Source organism: Haliotis rufescens, unplaced genomic scaffold (assembly GCF_023055435.1).
Source record: "Haliotis rufescens isolate VD_foot unplaced genomic scaffold, xgHalRufe1.0.p SCAF_18, whole genome shotgun sequence".
Classification (NCBI taxonomy): domain Eukaryota; kingdom Metazoa; phylum Mollusca; class Gastropoda; order Lepetellida; family Haliotidae; genus Haliotis; species Haliotis rufescens.
In genome coordinates this window covers 11,519,760-11,526,808 of record NW_025963868.1, presented here as the reverse complement: position 1 = coordinate 11,526,808, position 7,049 = coordinate 11,519,760, and the positions used below count along the sequence as shown (strand labels likewise).

Here is a 7,049-nt window from a genome sequence, read left to right as displayed (position 1 = left end):
AAACAAACACACACACACAAACACATACACACAAACACACACACACCCACTGGTCTCATCGTACTTCAATAGCGTGTAAAGTTGTTAATAATGTCTCTGGTTTGTCTAGACTCGATTATGTACAGGATGTCGTGATAAAGCTGCAATATTGTTGACTCTGGTAAAAGCAAGAAACAAATCTAATTACTGATGGTAATAATATATTAATATCATCTAATTGTACATCTTCAGAGGCTGAACGTTTCTCGGCTGACGTAGAGGCCATGACTGGAAGGCCACTGACAGCTGCCTACATGCTTCTATGTTTCATCTTAATACATGCGGCCTTGCTGGTAACACTAGTGCTGTTGTTTGAATTAGTTTCGAACCGCACAACTATCTAATGCATATGTGCATTGTATCCTTGTTGCATTACATCAGAGGACTGCAGCTACACGTTAGAAATTGTGAATATTACAGAAAGGCACAGTTTCCCGAAAGAAAATAGCAATTTACTTATTAAATATTAAGGAAGAGAATATATGGATGTCAACTTCTTCATTATGAGAAACACAACGTTTGGGAGTATATATTTACTCCTTCATTCACCTGATGGAGTAAGGACATACTCCGTAACGTTGTGTTCCACATCATAAAGAAGTTGACATCCATATTTTCTCTTCCTTATGTGAATCACTTCTTAATGCCTTTCAAAGACCTTATTAAATATTGATTTCCTCCGGTATTCTAACATGCGCAACTGAACACAGTGGATGCCTTCGGTATATGCCTCTATTGAAAAGTGTGAATTTGGGGCCATAGTTAATAAGCCGCCAAAATATGAATGTAAATACTTTACTTCTCATTTGAACAGGCAGATGCAATCTTAAAGATTTTAGATCTACATTTGCTTGTGTTAGATTTGTTTGTTTGTTGTTGTTTAACGCCGCACTCAGCAATATTCCAGCTATATGACGGCGGTCTGTAAATAATTGAGTCAGGACCAGACAATACAGTGATTGATAGCATGAGCGTCCATCCACGTAATTGGGATCTATGGTAACAATGTCATCCATTCGTCATAAAACATGGCACTGGATAAACCTAACAGCCACTACAAGGCTAATTCGAAATCTTCGCGGAGATTCAGAATGATTAGTCATCTTTCCGCCACGTTGGTAGTCGTGCTTTTATCAAACACCCCCCTCATCCACAATAACCCTCATTGAGATCACAGTAATTTAAGCTGTAAACTTGTATATTAAATTTAGTTGCTGTTTTCACGGTCGGTACTGTTGAGGTGTTAATGAATATTCTTAATGTAAATATAATATATCAATGCCAGAGAATAATCACTCTGGACGTAAAAGGCAAAATAGCTGTGAAAATTATATGAATAGATCACACCAAATCAGTGATGGCACCAGGTGTTCGCGAAAAGGGCGAGCATGACTTGTCCTGCCCTACTGGTAGCTTCCTTCAAAAGAAATGGTTGTTCATGATGTCTTTCCATCAGCTATGAATGTCCAGTTGTTATACTGTACATTCACTCGGGGCAGAAATTATGTAACTCTTTGAAGTTTGGGGTTGTTTTTGTATCATGACATTTATTTATCGTGACTTTCTAAAATGAGTAAGGATGTATCTGTTGTCTGAGCAGGAATGAAATAATATATGAATCACGAAACGGGCTTCGCAAAAATCACACCCGAATATCAGGACTTAATGATTAACAATAATGAACAGAAAGTTGACGTCATTAATTATGTTATGTGACGTCATTTAACAAAGTACAGTGAAGAAGCATATATAAGATAATGTAAACTGAAACACTAAAAAACATTTCCATATCCATGGGAAATCTGTACTAAATGTCAATAAGTCAATTATACCATACTGAAAATTGTGTTTTAAGATGAATGTTCATTAGCCTAGACCTGTGTCTTACACCTGTTATGTCATAAAAAGTGACGACTTTTTCAATTAAACCCTAAAATACACAAACATACACCAGCTACTCACACGATCAAAACAACGGAACTATTATCGTGGAATATCCATTTAAAAAGTATATATCGTAAAGGAATAATGCTGGTCCTCTTGATTAAAATAGAATTGTTTGTTTTGTCGCGTTTCTTTTCATTTTAGATAGTGCTTGTTCTCACTATGGCTACCTACGAGAATCCTACATACGGGTACTATAAGTACTCAGGATATGCCGTGGCTGCCGGATGGTGTATAGCTCTGGTGTCAGTTGTCCCTATTCCTATAACCATGGTGATGACAATTGTCAAAAGAAACGGATCTCTTATCAAGGTATATTTGTTTAAAAGTCCACCTACTTCAATCAAAGAGAGAGAGAGAGAGAGAGAGAGAGAGAGAGAGAGAGCGAGGGAGAGAGAGAGAGAGAGAGAGCGAGAGAGAGAGAGAGAGAGAAAGAGAGGGAGAGAGAGAGATACTTTCATGGCGTCCATACATTAACTGACTGTGGTGTTTTGAACCCGTGTGATCGTCCAAAGCCATTACTATGACCACCATGCAAGCACACCGCCGCCGCCAATGCCCCATACATTTAGGAACGTTATACACTAGACAAACAAAACACATAACTGTGACATATTCTTTATTTCATTTTGTAGCGAGTGAAAGCCTCCATGTCTCCAGCACCTCTCTGGCAGAAGTTAAGAGAGCGTCATGGTCTCGAAGAGCGAACAGATGCAAACACCATCAAAGACTCATTTTTGTTTATGATTAGAACAGAAGGAAAGATGGTACGTCAACTTTCACGAGTTACACAACTTATATATGCCTTCTTTCGTGAACGTGCGTAGAAAGATCCATCACTTCACTGTCTGATCGTACTTGCAACCTTATCTTGAACCTCTAACTCATGCATTTATTTTAGTTCACTTTGCTGTTATCAAACCACCCCATGTTGTGCTGCCCATTGCTTCGAGCGAGTGCCCTAACAAGATGGTTTAGGATGACTTGAACTCTTTGTGTTTCTGTTAATGCGTTTAAATATGGCAAACAAGTGTAAGTTTCCGTTTTTCGGAAACCGTCCGGTTACCTTCCAACTTTGGATCCGCCCCGATAACTTACAGAAACCTTCCCCCAAATCATGTCAAAATTTCGGGGGTGCATTTCGTTCAATTAAGTGAGGTGAGGTGAAATTGGGTTTAACGTCGCGTCCAAGATTATTGCACTTATATCGCGACGTACATGCACGTGTGTGTGTGTGTGTGTGTGTGTGTGTGGCTGATTGTACAAAGCCAAACACTCGTCAAGCAAAGTGTTTATGTAAAATATTGAAGCCAAAGTGCATTTTCTGATAACTTGTAATCGTTGTATAGGAACGTAGTTGGTACCGTAAATTATGTTTTACACAGTTACACAGATAATTGATCATGTAATTTTACTTACTGCCACTGTGTTTGCAATGTTCTTGCAGTGTGTTTGCAATTTGTTTTAAATTTACGTCCCTACATGTTTTTAGATTGTGTGCGTCCTGTCCTCTCGGGGGACATGTTTACCGAGAACCTACATGGAAGTTAGCTTGCTTATAAGAGACACCTGTCAAGATTGAGCTAAAGACTTGGGGCATTGAAAAATGTTTTTTTCCAAAGTAACGGCCCTTGATGCATGTTATTGTGCTAAGTGCACAGGGACTGCAATGGGTTTTCTCAGAAAATCAGCACTGAGGTAAACACCGCGAATTCTAATGTGCCCCGTGGCGGGAGGTAGTGCTACCGCAATTTTCTTGTTCCTTAATTGGTTGTCTTTCGGAACGTGATATACTGCAGCCCCAACTACACACTTTAAAATGTGCTAAGTTGTTTAATGTATTATCTTGTATTACAGCCCTATCGCAGTGACCTGTAAGTGATCGATTCGGACAAACTACTGAATGAAAGCATGAGCAACGGTCGACGATATTTGGTCAAGACGACGCAATCGGCATGTCACCAATGTTGACCATCCGAACCACTTCTGTAGCGATGTCTTTGCTTTTTAAAATGTTTAAGAGACGACAGTCGTCGCCATGATTGTTAAATTACCTCTCTCTCTCTATCTATCCTTTCTTTTTCTTTCGTTGTTAAATCGAGAAGTTTGTTCTTGTTCCCTGTGAGTCTTCTGATTTCGTAGCTAAATCTCCCTCCTCTCACATTATATGTATTAAGTATATATTTTGTATATATTGCATATAGTGTATCATAAGCCAACGTCTGGATGGACGCACTCCATACACCTTTTGTCTTATGTGCATCGATTTTATATTGTACGCGTTGTGCGTGTCACACTTTAATAAAAAAACACTTTACTTCTACTACTACTGTAAATCCCACATGGTGACTGTTTTTCACTCTTCATATTCTAATTTAATTCTAATACCACACCATTACAGCACTCCTTGAAACTTTAAAATGACTTCAGTGTTAAATACCAAAGATTGAACTAGAATAAATAATAAATTGCATATAGATTATTAAATCATTGTCTCTTTCATCAGCCGCTACGTTTGTATTGTTTGCATTGTACAAAGAAGGATTTTGTTTGTCATCTTGCAGATTTAGGTGAGGTGAGGTGAAATGGGGTTTAACGTCGCGTCCAAGATTATTGCACTTATATAGCGACGTGCATGTACGTGTGTGTGTTTGTGTGGCTGTTTGTACTAGTCCGGACTGATGCCGATTTATAGTGCTAGCTCACTGAGATACCATGCCGCAGTTTAACATGAATACCCCACTCAGACACAGTATACTGACTCCGAGCCGACCAGTCCTTGATTTAGCCCCTTAATGCCGAGCGCCAGACAGGTTAACAACAAGTACCATCTTTTAACGTCTTTTGGTATGACGCGGCCGGGGATAGAACCCCGGACCTTCCGCTCTCCGGGCGGACGCTCTACCACTAGACCACGGAGGCGGTCAGTCAGGTTGGATACAGAGTATAATGTTATAACCATCAGCCGACACCTAAACAATCTTAAACAGTCACACAAACTACACGCCCTGACAAAAGAGTTCGGTAGTTTGTTTTTTGTTTAACGCCACTCTCGGCAATATTCCAGCTGTGAGTCGGTCCCAGGATTACCCATGCATGCCCAAGTGTTGCTGCGGCGCTTCAAACCCTCATCTTACACCCACATGGCCGCTCATTCACACCGAGCAAGGCATGACAGCCTAATGCAGTAACACGGGCTGTCCCTACAAAAGCTGAGCCATACGGGCATTTCACTTTAAATACGCCATACTTCCCACCGCGGTGTTGCATTCAAGCTTCGTTCAATAAGCTATTCACCCCAGTAGCTAGCGAGAGACAACACGAGCCTATCTCTGCTTGCAGTATCGCACAATGTGCGTTTATTCACAAAGCATACAGGGTTAGGTCCTTTGGACCAGGGGAACGGGTGGCCCAGTCGTCTAAGGCGCTGTGCAGAGTTGCGTCCCTTGGGCACGCCAGAAACCTATGATTGAGGGTTCGAATCCCAGTTCGCGCCGATTATGTTTCTAGGTTTGATCCCAATTGCGTGGATCGATGCTCATGATATCAACAACTGGACTGTCATGTCCAGACCGCCGTCGCATACCTGGAATATTGCTGCGTGCGGCATAAAACAACAAACGAACCAAACTGGTTCAACACACAATCAGAGATTTGCTTAGGATTCAGGAGAGTATGTACTGAACTTGTTGACCAATTTCTAATGTTCGTACTAATAATTTCCAGAATTGATTGCATTATTATTATTTGTCATATTATCATATTCATAAGCTTTGCTTGTTTTTAGATTGTTCAATGTTTAGTAAATAAACGCATGAAGGAATTTCCTCAGATGTCTGATTATCGAAAACACTATGGAGGTAATGTAAATGGTATAAAGATACAGTTTATGTTACAATTATTTTTAATTTGCTTGAAAATTATGGTTATTTGTTACTTGCCTGTGTGTTCCTGAGAATGTATTATTTCAAATTGGATAAATAATATGTATTGTCATAATCCTCTCCCTCACCCCAAATATCATGTTAAGACAAATCGGAACATTATTAAATTGTAACCATTGCTTTGATTTTTTACCAAATATGTCTTTGATAAACTACAACCCTTGAAAGTGTGTGTTTCACACATGGTTGGTAGACAAAATCAGTTTGAAATTTACGGACAAACTGACTGGGTGTCTGGATCACAAACAAGGCAATGATATCTAGTAGAATTTCATGCCATAGTGATTTTCCATATTCAGTAGAAAACCTGCCAATAAAGTTTTCTAGAACTTCACGATGAAGTGTCTTCAGTTGATTAATCGCCACACCATGACTACCGTTATATTTTTTAAAGTATACCATGTATGTGTATGCCATTTAATTAAAAATGAGAAACATATTCTTTATTATTATGGCATTTAGACCCGACACTTATATACAAGTACATTTATATTTCAGAAAACTAGCTTGAAATTAATCAGTTACGTTTCCAAACTTATTTGAACTATTTATGATTAATTTCATTTATCAGAACCAAAATTGCAAATCACTTGCTTGATAACGGTGTTAGAACCTACACCGAAACGTCGCTCTTAATTGTAATAAAGAAGTTGTTCATCCATAAATTCTTATCCTTACTTAGCACAAAAGCTCGTTGAATTGAGGCTTACACTGCACAGTTTTTGAATGCACAGTCATTTTGAACAGAACACAAACTAAAAGTGTCGCCATAATTTTAGAATCCAAGATCTCCCAAACCATCGCCATGGTTTCATCTTATGACGGAAGTACATTACATACAGCCTGACTGTTTTCATAGATATTATTTAAGAATCGACCAACAATTACTCCTTGCATTATTGTACAGTAATAACGAACTTTTATGTTTATACATAGAAACAAACAGCTGTAAACAGCAGACCAACTGACAGAGACAAGCCTCGGTATTCCATTGTTCTAAACATGTGAAGGAAATCATTGGGTTGATCGGTACTTTTACTTTTTCATTTGAGAGGAAAGCATGTATGAATATGTCACTGGGCTGTGGGGCAGTGTCAGAGAAAGAACATATAAACTGTATTA

General features: G+C 39.0%; 1 long non-coding RNA gene across 1 annotated transcript; it reads left to right on the top strand.

Annotated features, from left to right (window-relative positions):
• Nucleotides 1-263: 263 nt before the first annotated feature.
• On the top strand, nt 264-2,705 carry LOC125381497. Its single transcript, XR_007221804.1, has 3 exons — nt 264-332; nt 2,128-2,295; nt 2,619-2,705. It is a non-coding gene; the product is annotated as an uncharacterized LOC125381497 (long non-coding RNA).
• The last annotated feature ends 4,344 nt before the right edge of the window (nt 2,706-7,049 follow it).